The sequence below is a fragment of the Pleurodeles waltl genome, chromosome 10, assembly GCF_031143425.1.
Source record: "Pleurodeles waltl isolate 20211129_DDA chromosome 10, aPleWal1.hap1.20221129, whole genome shotgun sequence".
Classification (NCBI taxonomy): domain Eukaryota; kingdom Metazoa; phylum Chordata; class Amphibia; order Caudata; family Salamandridae; genus Pleurodeles; species Pleurodeles waltl.
This window is the reverse complement of record NC_090449.1, coordinates 684,709,689-684,723,312: the sequence shown is the minus strand read 5'-3', so window position 1 is coordinate 684,723,312 and position 13,624 is coordinate 684,709,689. Positions and strand designations below refer to the sequence as shown.

Sequence of the window (13,624 nt, the reverse complement as noted above, 5' to 3'; positions counted from 1 at the left end):
TACCACCAGCCGTATTACGAGTCCATTATATCCTATGGAACTCGTAATACGGCTGGTGGTATATCTGTCACATTTGGGACGGATTAACACCTCCTCCAAAGTTGTAATAACCCCCTAAGTCTGCCTGTCAGACCCACATTGTCCCAGAATGGGGCTGCAAAATACTTTCCCACAGACTTCTGCTTCCCTATTCACCAAAGTACTTATGAAACTGTAGGGTGAACTTCCTAGCAGCATGTAGCTCCACATGTAGTGCTACAAGTATGTGGCACTTGAGTGCAATGGCCTAGGTGTGCATGCAAATCATGGCCATGGGTGTTCTTGCAACTCTGTGTCTGTTGTAAGTCATGACTTACTAGAAGTATATGATGTGGACAAAGGTCTGCATTTCCAGACATGTGTGGCGCTGGGATTGGTCAAGGGTTTGCTGTCTCGTATTTGTTGATACACCTTACCTGTGGTGTGTGTGTAGAGCCAAACACATGTCCAACTTTATATAGCTTCCTGGGTGTCCATGTTGTTTGAAATTGTTATTTGTTTCTCCAACCCCCCACCCTCAAACACAGGCATGGGTTTGTGAATAGTGTACCTAGGACTGATGATACAAGTATGTTACACAGATATGTAAATCAGTGAATCTTTGGTCGGAACCTAGTATACATACTCAGGTATAGCGCATGAGTACTATACTAGCAAGTCCATTTACAACTTGCAGATCATGTGGCCCTAGATTTCCATCCCGTACACTGACATTTGTAGCCCTGGCATTGGCGCAGGATGTGCTGAATGATTATTAGCTGACAACTGTCAGAACTCTGATGCCAAATTAATGCCAGTTGTTACCCATCTTTTAGGGTTTGGATGTGCTATGTCTGATATGACCTTTGGAGGCTGCCCTGCCATGTACTTCCTCAGGGACATTCAATGATCTGTATGATGATAGGAGCTGTTACAAGTACAGTAGATGTAATGTCTGATTTACTTCTTGTGCCATTTCACACAACGCAGTTCCTAATCTAATGTTTTGCCTTTGTCTTCACAGCTGCTAACAAGACACCCATCCAGGTCCGTGAGTTCCAGAGGCGGGCAATGCGCTACCAGCATATTCTTCTGGCAGAGTCAGGGTTCAGCTGGATGGCCCGAAGATACAGGAATGAACGGGACTCCGGAGCATGAAGGGCTTTCCCACAGGGTGGCCCTACTTTGCCCACCACAGCCGCCACCACCAGCACAACCACCACTTCCACCCAGGTGGCACCAACCACAGCTGGGACTGTTGTCCCAACAACGTCTGCAGTATCTCCATGCCCTAGCAGTGGAACACCTTCAGGACAGCCCACAGGCATAGACTATACACGCCCACACACATCCTCAGCTGGTACCCTGTTAGTTTGGTTAGGAAGGGCAGAGTATGATGCAATCCAGGCCACTGTGCAAAGTTATCTGAATACATAACTTCAAGACAGTTGTATTGACAAGCTACGTTATTTGACAGGAGGCACATTTCAGTTATCTACTGCACAGCTGATGTGTCACATTACACAGAGACAAAGTGGTTGTGTAAGTGCTATTTATTGAAAAGTGCTGTAGTGGTATATGTACATTGTCCATGATTGTGAGTCCATTATAATGACATCTTCCATTGTGATCCTACACAAGTGCTAAAGGAAAATGCATTTGGCATGCTGGGGTGATGTGTCAGACAGTGCAGAGGGACAGGATTTGCCAATGAGTAAGTGAGAGACAATCACTGGGCAGGATGACAAGATAAACAGTGGTTTGCAGAACAGTCATTGAGTATAGTTGTTGTAAGACTAGCATGTTACAAAGCGCTGGACCTTGGTAATAGCTGGCCATGTGGCAGGGACTAGTGCTTCCTGGTACTTTTCCGTGTGAAGGTGATCTGTTCCATGTCTTCTTCTTCTGATGTGTGTGTTGCCTCCTCTGTTCTTGGTGGTGGTGGTTGTGAAGGGGCAACACACACCTCAGTGTTAGAAGACGTGGAGCCAGACATCCTAGTCGCTGCTACCTGTGAAGGTCTTAAGGGCAGTACTGCTTCAAGGAGGATCTGCTGATTCTTAAGAATAGCAGCCACATCACGATGGTAGGCAGTCAGGTCGGCCCTGAGGGGGTCATGATTGCAGTTGTGCATGCAGTGGAAGGTTTGGGGTGCGAGGTGTTGTGGCAACTCCCTTACTGCAATGGTGAATTCCTTGACAGTTTGTTGTAGTCCTTGCAGGATGGATGTTAGGTCTGTTATTGGTGTACTGTAATGGTGTGCCCCAGCTTCTCTCTGTGCAGGCCATGCCCCCATGCCATACCCCTTTACCCATGCCACTCCATGTATATGATGACTTCCTTGCATTTTGTGGTCCGTATCCCCCCCTGCTTACAGTTGACATTAGTGCATTTTCATTCCCCATTACCCTGCATGTGCGTTGTCTCCTGGTAGTCTGCGCTGTCCTGTCCTTGAATCCCTGTGACGATCTCCTCAGTGATGACGGCTGCGACCATCTCTTTCATGTGGTCCAGGGCCTCCTGGTGTGCTGGACTCCCACCTCCAGTCTGCAGTGCTGCCTTCCTGTTCCTGGCCATCTTTTCCTTGGTCCTGTGCTTGCAGTCATGCCAGCGTTTCTTGCACTCGATGACTGTTCTGCATACTTCTGCCACACTGTTAATCTTGTCAACAAGTTGTTGCCATATTGCCTCTCTCCTACTGATTGGCAACTTTGAGGTGACAAACAGTTGGTGCTGGTGTTCCGTCACCTCTTTTACCAGAATTTCCTGTTCCTCTGCACTGAAGCGACACTTAAAACTGTCCAGGGTCTTGTGTGGGTCCCCCTGACTGGTTCCTGGTCTGTTGTCATCTTCCTGGGGTCTGTACAGGCATCTGGGATCTATTTTAGCTCTCCTCTGCTGAAATGGCTGTGTTTGCAGGGAATTTTGATGCCATTGCGTCAAAAAATGCTGCATATCCAGTGTGCGGTGTCGTAAATCGACCCACAGTCATTTCCGCTGCGTTAATGTTGTTTTGCTTTTCGACTTGACGCTGCAGCATGCGTAAAAAAAAAGACTTACACCTGTGGTTTGCGCCGCCGGGCGTCAAAGTATAAATTTGATGCCCGCATGGTGCACACAAATGGCGTTAGCCGGTGGTAATATTTTTGACGCAAAACTGCACCGGCGCAGTTTTACGTCAAAAATTATAAATATGGGCCTAAGATTCCTGTCACCAGCAGTGAGGCTGGGGTTGGAACATCTATGATTCAGCCACCCAAGGAGAGGTCTGTGTCTGTTGCTTCTGCTCCATCTGTTGGCTTGATGTTTCTATCTGATTCTCTCCATCCCTTTGACCCCACTGTATATATGGTTTGTCCACACACAGGTGTAAATGATGTGGCAGAAACGCTCAATGTACAAAATCCTCTTGCTTCAACTTCTAATGCAATGTGTGATGGTCCCAGCACAGTGATGTTTAATGCACAAACCCATCCTTTGGTAGGTTTAACTGCAAAGGGTCAGCATATCAAATGGACCTCATCCAGTGCCTTACAGTCTTGGTCTATCACCAGGGCCCTCTCCCTATGTCCTTATTTTGGCAAGTGTACCTTCGTTGTCTGAAAACAGCATTGAGAACCACTAGCAGTTAAAAAGGAAAACGCCTCATTACGAGTTTAGCAGTCAGACTGCCAGATCACCATATTGGCGGTCCTGAACAAACCACCATGTTGGCCGGCGCACAGACTGCCCTTTTACGAGTTCAACAGAAAGAACCGCCGACTGCCGAACAAAAAAGGCAGACCGCCAGCAGCACAGAGGCTCACAAATAGGTGGTTTGAGCTCCAACACCAACAGCCCCGTGACCAACCACTGACCGTATTACAAGTCCAAAGTCGCAGTGTCAGGCACCCATAGCAGTCATCTAATGGCAGTTCGCGGTCACCAAAGTAATACACAACTGCACATTGGATGGATTTGAAAAAACACAGTTGACACACATTGCTACACCTGACACCTGCAACTCACACTATAAAACACACCCCTTAACACACCACAAGACTGAGTGACTTTTTCCCATATTGCAGATACCTCGCACCATTTTCTTTTTTCATCATCCCATACAACAGTCTGCACACACTTTTGTCCAGTTACACCCTTTGGCACTACCCCTTTATAGTAAGTCACTGTCACCTGTAACATATTTGATTTTTTCCACCGTGGCATGTATTAGAAATGCCTGTTTCACTGATGAAGAGTTAAGAGTCATGGTGGATGAAATCATAATAGTAGAGACTCAATTGTTCAGAGCCAAAGTCCAGCACACTCCTCTAAGCAGGAAAATAGAAATGCTAGACAGGATAATCAACAAGAGTCAATGATGTAGGAACCACCCTCAGCACAAGAGAAGACATCAGGAAGAGGTGGAACGACCTCAGGGGCAAGGTCCCGTTCCTTGGTCTCCAGGCACTGGTTGAAGGCCAAGAACACTGGTGGTGGCCCATTGCAGCTCTTTCTGTGGGAGGAGAAGGTCTTGAACATCCTTTATCCTGAGGGCTCGACAGTAATCCCTAGGGGAGTGGAGTCTGGTAAGTCAAAACAGGAAAAACGTCTCCAAAATGCCATGTCATGCATGCTCACTGGTCACCATGTGCCACCTCCACTGTCATCCCATTCACCACCCAGTATCCACCTGCTCTAAGACCCTTGTCTGTCATCTCACAATTGAAGTAGACTCACCTGGGGGAACAACATCTGTTTATAATATATGTAGTGCGAAGACTGACAAGACTACAACTCCTAGCAGACACTGTTTCTGTAACTCCAAACAGCAGAACAGTGGTCGTTTCTCCAAATACCCATGTAGGTAAAGTCTCAATTGTAGTGTAATCATTTGGGAGGATAACATTTGTATAGTGTGTGTAGTACAGGGACTGACATGACTGCTAAGACCAGGAGGCACTGTTACTCCACTCAGTCAGCCCTGTGTCACCTTCTCCAAATACCCTTGTTTGTTAACTTCCAATTGATGTGGACTCACCATGGAAGGATAACATTTGTATAGTGTGTAGTACAGGGACTGACATGACTATAATTCCCATTGAGCACTGTTTCTGTACCTCTGTTAGATTTGGCATCCTTGGCCTGGATTCCCCTAACTTTATGCCTCTACTTCCCAGGTTGCTTCCGTGTGCTGGACTCTGTGTTTGCTGTTTTTGTTTGCTCTGGACACTTTTCCACTGCTGACCAGTGCTAAAGTGTAAATGTTCTCTGTATAAAGTATATGTGTACATTGGCTTATCCATGATTGGCATTTTTGATTTACTAGTATGTCCGTAGTAAAGTACACTAGAGGTGCCCAGGTCCTGTAAATCAAATGCTACTAGTGGGCCTGCAGCACTGGTCGTGCCACCCACATTAGTAGCCCTATAAACATGGCTCAGACCTGCCACTGCAGTGTCTGTTTGTGAAGTCTTAAACTGCCTATTCAACTTGGCAAGTGTACCCTCTTGCCAGGCCTAAACCTTCCCTTTTCATACATGTGATGCACCCCTAAGGCAGGCCCTAGGTAGCCCCATGGGCAGGGTGCACTGTATGTTAAAGGTGGGACATGTACTTGTGTTTTACATGTCCTGACAGTGAAATACTTCAAAATTTGATTTTCACTGTTGGTGGACTATTTCTTTCATAGGTTAACATGGGGGCTGCCTTTAAATATTATTAAAGCGTAGATTCCCTTTTGGAGCAGATAGACATGTGGAGTTTGGTGTCTCTGAACCCTCAATTTAAAAATACATCTTTTAATGGAGTTGGTTTTTAGGATGTGTGTTTACAATTTTCCACTTTTAGAAAGTAGGCATTTTCTTGCTTAAACCATTCTGTGACTCTGCTTGTTTGTGGATTCCCTGTCTTGGTCAGTTTGACAGTCGGGCTGTTTGCACCTCTCCTCTAGACAGTGACACAAAGGGAGCTGGGGTATAGTCTGCATATCCTGATGGGCCATCTGGGCTGAGGGGAGGAGTGGTCACTAACACCTGAAAGGGATGTGTCTGACCTCACACAATTCAGTCTCCAACCCCCTGACATGTGCCTGGAGCCTGGCCTGGGTAAGGCAAGATCTCGAAAACAATAGAGACTTCTCTTTGAGCCTTCTCAAAGCCAGAAAGGGGTATAAGAAGAGCACCCAAAACCCCTGAAAATCAGATTACTTCCGGACTAAGAGGACCTTCTGCCCAGGAGAAGAGCTGCAGAACCTGAAGGAGAGTACTGCCCCTTTGCCTATAACTGTGCATTGCTGGGTTGGCCTGGAGTATCTATTTCTGCCTGAGAGGGGACAAAGACTGACTTTTGTGTGACTTCCCACTGGACAGAATCTCCAAGGGCTTGGACTGAGCTTGCCTCCTGTTGTTGAAGTCTCAGGGACAACAAAGACTTCTGTCTGCCAGCACCTGGGCTTTCTGCTGAGAGTCCTGCCTGCCAAGTGGTGCCCTAACCTGCCTCTGGGCCCTTGAAAGGTGCAACTAGTGGAAAAGGACAGAAATCCATGCAAAGACTGTGGTGCGGGGAAATGTTTGACGCACCACCTGCTTTGCGGCTGATAAACGACACGCCACCAGCCTAGCGGCAAAAATCGATGCTCCACCTGCATCGCGGCTGGGAGAACAACGCAACATGGCTGAAGAAACGGCACCCAACACCTGCAGCGGCTACTATTAACGACACAAGCTCCCACGCAGTGCGGATTCTTGACACCGTGCAACCGGATTTCAACGCAACATCACTGGGCACGCAAAATCAACGCAAAGCCTGCCTGGACCCGAGGTGTCCATCCGGATCAACACATGGCTCTCTTGCGGAAGAAAAGAAACGACGCATGCCGACCGGACCGGAGTTGGAATGGTGCGTGTTCTCACTTGCAGGTGAGAAATCTACACATCGCTGGCCTTTTTCAATGCACGCTCGCAGGGTGTTCTCACTGTTGTCTAAGGATTAACACTCTTATTCTTTTTAAATTTCATAACAGCTTGTGTATGTCAGATGTTTATCATTTTGGTCTTGTTTTGTTTAGATAAATATTACCTATTTTTCTAAACCTGTGTTGTGTCATTTTGTAGTGCTTTCATTGAGTACTTTACACATTGCTTCTCAAGTAAAGCCTGCCTGCTCATGCCAAGCTACCAAGAGGGTGAGCGGGGGTTAACTGAGGGTGACTAGAGTGAGGGTCCTTGCTTGGACAGGGGGAACCCTGACTGCCAACCAAAGACCCCATTTGTAACAACCTCCAAACACCAGAACAGTGCTCACTTGCTTAAATATATCTGTTATTGAGCACTCAAGTGGAATGTGCTCACTAGGGGGAGAACATTGGTCAAGAGTATGTACTGGAGTGAGTGATGACTGCCACTCAAAGCAGGCCCTGTATCTGTAATTACAAACACCAGCACAGTGTTCTCTTCTCCAAAGACCACTGTTTGTCAATTCCCAAATGAAGCTTACTCACCTGGAGGGATAGCATTTGTCAAGTATTGGAGAGCAATGAGAGTGGCAGCACAGCAACTGACATCAGGCACTGTTCTTCCATCTCCAAACACCAGACAAGTGTACTCGCCTCAAAAGACCCCTGTGTCCTAACTCTCAGTTTAAGTGCACTCACCCAGGAGGCTACCATTTGTACAGTGTGTATAGTACAGGGAGTTACATGACTACAACTCACAGGAGGCTCTCTTACTGTCACGCCAACCACCAGTCCAGTGTCCTCTTCTCCAACTACTCTTGCTTGGGAAATCACAAAAGAAGTGTTCTAACTTTGGGGAGGGGGATGATATTTCTTAAACGTATTAAGTAGATGGAGTGATACGACTGCTAAGGCCAGGAGAATCTTCCCCTCATTACAACCCTGGTGGACGGTGGTAAAGCGGCGGTAAAACCGCCAATAGGCCGGCGGTAAAAAAAATGGAATTATGACCATGGCAGAAACCGCCAAAATAGACAGCCACTTTAACATTCCGACCGCCACGGTGGTACAAACAAACAGCATGGCGGTCACCGCCAACAGACAGGTGGAAGACAATGTACTGCCCAAACTATTATGACAGGCCAATCCGCCACCTTTTCCGGGGCGGATTCAACGTGAACAAAAACACGGCGGAAACAGGACTTGGAAGGGAAAACACTCACCTCTACACACCCCATGAGGAACCAGGACCCCATGGAGCCTGAACTCCAAATCCTCCCTGCGATAGTCTTCCTGGTCCTCTACCAGGAGCACGAACGACGGCGGTGACGAACACGGTGAGTACTACACCTACAACACAGGGGAGGGGGAGGGAAAAGAGAGTGACACACACATGCAACACCCCTACCCTCACCCACAACAACATACACACAAATACATGCTGCAACATTACATTTACATCCCCCAACCTCCCCTGGAAGAACGCAATGACAAAAGGAAATGATTGTAACCATTGTAATCAAGAATAATCCATTAGTCAAAAATATATATACACTATAAACAATTATGTACACCAAGAATTCAAATCCAGGTACTGCACCTATATAGTCCGTGGACCACTAGGCCCAAAATGCATGGGTGAGGCACACACTCGATACCCGATTGAAACGGAGAGAAAACTGCAGGGGCATCAGATCGAAATAAAAGAGGCACCTCAGGGGGAAGGGGAAGGGGGGGGCACCTCAGCGAGATGAGTGCACGATGCCAGCTCCACGAGGGGGCTCCATGCCCATTGATGTATCCTGGGGAGTGCAAAGCCACAGTCTCTCAAGTCTCTCCAGTGGGTGGTTTGCCCACTGCTTTATCCTGGGGAGTGCAAAGCCACAGTCTCTCAAGTCTCTCCAGTGGGTGGTTTTCCCACTGCTTTCTCCTGGGGAGAGCTGAGCCACATTCTCTCAAGTCTCTCCAGTGGGTGGTTTGCCCACTGCTTTATCCTGGGGAGTGCAAAGCCACAGTCTCTCGAGTGGATAACAGTCTCCACTGTTTCTGGGGGGGGCTTTGTGCCCAGAGTGCTTCATCCTGCCAAGGACAGAGGTAGTGGATGTCTTTCTCCACTGGTTCTGGAGGGGGCTTTGTGCCCAGAGTGCTTTATCCTGCCAAGGACAGAGGTATTGGATGTCTTTCTCCACTGGTTATGGAGGGGGCTTTGTGCCCAGAATGCTTCATCCTGCCAAGGACTGAGGTAGTGGATGTGACACTCCACTGACGGTGGTGCAACATGCAAGCTGCCCAGGCCCCTGGAACTGACCAGCAGCCTAGTACGAATGACAACTGGGGATGGCAGCGATGTCTCGGGCCGCTGAAGGTGCTGGCGGTGGGGTCAGTAGCGGCGGTGCTTGTGGCAGGCATTGTGGCAGCGGTGCTGTTGGCGGCATCACTGACTGTGGTGCCGGTGGCTGGCTCACTGACTGCCGTGCTGGCAGCGGTGTCAGTAGCGGCGGTGCTGGTGGCGGGCTCACTGACTGCGGTGCTGGCGGTGGTGTCAGTAGCAGCGGTGCTGGTGGCAGGCTCACTGACTGCGGTGCTGGCGAGGGTGTCAGTAGCAGCGGTGCTGGTGGCAGGCTCACTGACAGCGGTGCTACTGAAGGGCACAGTGTCTGCGGTGCGGGTGAAGGGCTCAGTATCTGGGGTGCTGGCGGTGGTGTCCGTGGTGGCGGTGCATGTGGCGGTGCAGGTGGCGGTCTTGTCCACCGTGCAGGTTGGCGGCGACGTTGACTTGCCTTTCATTTTCAGGCCCTTCCCCACCTTGGACTTTGGTGCAGCTGTCTTGCCACTTCCAACAATTGTCTTGCCTGAGGCCTTGGTGGCAGGTGTTTTGGCCTTCTCCCTCCAGGATGTGGGCAACTTTTTCTGTTTTGGAGGTGGGGGAATGTCCTTGGCCTCGCTCCTTGGGACACTGGCAGCCCTGTTGTTTGGCGCACTATAAAATCTGGCTATTGCTGGCACCACTGTGCCCGGTGATGTGGTGGCTGAGGTGCTGGGTTGGGACCTGGAAAGGCGGGCCTTAGGGGACGGACGGGGTGGGGGAGGTGTAGGGAAGAGGTCAACATTTGATAGGAAAGGCTTTTTAGACACACTGGGACGGGTAGATGGAGCGATTTTGGGAGTGGAGTAGTGGATGTAGAAGGTGTTCTTTGCTGACTTTGGGTGAAGGTGCATGGGCTAGAGGGTGTCATGAGGTGGATGACTGTTGGGTGGGTGTGTGACTGCATTTGTTTACTTTGGGAGGAGGGCTCACAGACACACTGGGAGAGGACACATGGGATGTGTGAATGGTAGTGCGGGTGGTGAGTGCACGTGAGCGGTGTGTGGTGATGGGTGGGCTGGTGATGGAGGTAGTGGCTGAAGATGTAGTGCATGCAGGTGTGAGTGGAGACGTGACAGGAAGGGAGGAGGGAGACATGGAGGAGGGGGACACAGTGGAGGCAGTAGATGTTGGTATGTGTGCATGGGTATGATGCTTGTGTAAATGCCTGTGGGATGTGTGGTGCTTATGTTTGCCAGAGCCACCCTTGTGTGTTGAGGTGTGGGCATGCTGGTCTGATAGTGTGTTTGGGATAGGCTGACGTACTGGGGATTGGGTCCGGGTGGAGGAAGTTGGAGGGCGGAGGCTGTACACAGGGACAATGGCTGCCATCAGTGCTGAGGCCAGAGCCTGAAATGCTCGCTGTTGGCCCTGTTGGCTGCCTGGCCAGAATGAATGCCCTCCAGGTATGCATTTGTCTGTTGCAACTGCCTCTCTACACCCTGGATGGCATTCAGAATGGTAGACTGCCCAACAGTGAGGGATCTCAGGCGGTCAATTGCCTCCTCACTGAGGGCAGCAGGGCTGACTGGGGCAGGGCCTGAGGTGCCTGGGGCGAAGGAGATGCCCACCCTCCTGGGTGAGCGTCCACTGGACACACGCTATGGGGCTGCTGGGAGGGCGGTGCTGGTGATGTACCTGTAGATGTGGGCACAGAGGGGCCCGCCACCGCAAGGGAGCTCCCATCAGAGGAGGAGTCGGTGTCGCTGATCTCTGCTCCTGTCCCCGCCGGGGAGCTTCCCTCGCCCTCTGTTCCACTGGTGACTTCAGACTCTGTTTTTCTCGCCCTCCAGGGCCATGTGGGATGCAGCTCCCTCCTGCTTTGGTGGCACAGCTCCTCCGCCTGATGATGCTAATGCACACAAGAAAAGGGAGACCACAAAAAGGGGGGGGGAGCAAGAAGAAAGACATGTTCAGTGCATGCAATACCGCTACTGTTGGCGGACACTACAGACACAGCAGCCCTCTGCACTACGACATGCACATAGAGTTCCCTAATTAATCACAGGGACATGGGGTACATGCCTATGCCCGATTCCTGCACACATGGAAGTCACAGGAGCCTGACTAGGTGTAGATGGCTCTTACCACTGGTGGGGTTGGGGTGCCACTTGGCCTGCCTCACAAAGGGTCCTTGTCTACAAAGCTCGCCCTAGCCTAGGGGAGCCCACTGCCCACCTCCTCCACCCAGACACCTCCAATGCGCGCAGAGTCAGACCCCCTTGTGGCTGCTGTGATGCCCTCAGGCACCCATCCAACTCCAGATACGCCACTGTCAGGATCCGGAACATCAGGGGGTTCATGTTGCGACGGGCACCCCTCCCACATTGGGAGGCCATCCCCAGCTGGGCCTCCGCCATCTTCTTGCTCCAGCGGCGAATGTCCTCCCATCTTTTACGGCAGAGGGTGCTCCGTCTATGGTGGACCCCCAGGGTCCGGACGTCTTTGGCGATGGCACGCCAAATATCCTTCTTCTAGTGGGCGCTGACCTACAGGAATAGTAGAGGGGAAAAGGAAAAACTTTAACCGTCCGGACCGTCACAGTCATTGTCCCACGTTCCCACCCTTGCCCTGACGCACATACACTCACTGTCCGATCATGCAGGCCTCATCCCCCCTCCCGTATCTTTCATCCACACCACTCCAAACAGGCATTGCCCATACAGCATGCTCACAGTGTACTCACCTGTTTGTCTGGAGGACTGTAGAGTAGCGTGTACTGGGGGAGGACCCCATCCACTAGTTTATCCAATGATGTGAAGGCAGGGGCCCTTTCCCCAGACACATGAGCCATCGTCGCTTACAGACTGAGGTCACAGCAGCACTTGCAGTGTAGGTCCTCTCCTGTTGAAGATCAGGTATCAAGTGAGTGAACTGGGCATTTCCAAGCCACGGGCAGTGGAGGTCTTGGCTGGTCAGAGCCTGTTCAGAGTCCCAAGGGTGAAGGTGCCTCTCTGGCAGCAGAAGGTGGGGTATTCCCCATTGCCTGGACAGGAGGAGGTGTTAGTTTACTTTCTCCAGGGATCACACTGGACATTTCCACCAGCCCTCCATGCACCTTATGGCAGCAACATCCTAGAGTAGATCGGGTACAGAGGAGGAGTGCCATACAGAGACTCAAGAGTGCAAGGAGGCTGCGGAGGAACCTCGGCCTGCTGGGTAAAGACGTCTATGCCCTGAAGAAGCTCCGTGAAGCAGAAAACAGCAATGACGTTGAAACTGTGCAGCACCTCCTCATGGATGGGGTGGATCCTTGTGCTGCAGATGACAAAGGCCGTACCGCACTGCACTTTGCTTCCTGTAATGGCAACGATGAAATAGTGCACCTGCTCTTGGACCACGGTGCTGACCCGAACCAGAGGGATGGGCTTGGTAACACACCCCTGCATTTGGCTGCCTGCACCAATCACGTTCCGGTCATCACCACATTGCTTTGTGGAGGTGCAAGGGTGGATGCCTTGGACCGAGCAGGACGGACACCCCTCCACTTGGCAAAATCAAAGCCGAACATCTTGCAAGAAGGGCACTCGCAGAGTCTGAAGGCACTGCGACTGGAAGTCCGACAGATCATTCAGATGCTTTGTGAGTACCTGGACAAGTTAGGCCGACATGAGCAGAAAGAGCAGTTGGATGACCTGTGCTCCCGTTTGCAGATCACCAGCACCAAGGAACAGGTGGATGAAGTGACAGATCTTCTGACCAGCTTCACCTCGCTCAGCCTGCAGATGCACAATATGGAGGACAGGTAGTTGATGGCGATGGAGCCTGCTGCACACAAAGGATACTGACAAATGGAGACTGGCATGCTGAGAACAAAATCTTCACATGGTGTAACCCATCTTGATTTGGCAATATTGTTTGGCACAGCACCACTGCTGAGCATGGGTGAAACAAACTATTCTCTGTGTGTGCTTTTTGGTTTTAATGGCCCTAAATTGAAGTTGATAATTCAAGACACAAACTACCAAGTTGATATGTCTGGCTCCACAGTCCTGTTGCAATTTCAGTACCCACAGACATATACAGTGATCTGAACTATTCCATACTTTTGAAGATATTCCGAGTCCCTCACATATCAATTTTCCTTTTGTTCTGGATCGCTTCCTTTTAACTGGCAGTTTGGGACAGTGGTTTATATACAGTATATATATATATGAGCTGGATCGCTCTTGGAGCTAAGGGGCTTTTATGGAGGTGAAGGTCATGTTCGCATGGGACGAAAAGGTGACATTAGGGCTGTCAGAAAAGCCATTTTATTTTTTAATTTTGACTTTACAGAAATGGCTGGCAATCCATATCTAGATCTC

At 50.1% G+C, this 13,624-nt stretch overlaps 1 pseudogene; it reads left to right on the top strand.

The window, feature by feature from the left end:
• The first annotated feature begins 6,631 nt into the window (after window positions 1–6,631).
• On the top strand, window positions 6,632–13,354 carry LOC138262448 (ankyrin repeat domain-containing protein 54 pseudogene; annotated as a pseudogene).
• Window positions 13,355–13,624: the final 270 nt, after the last annotated feature.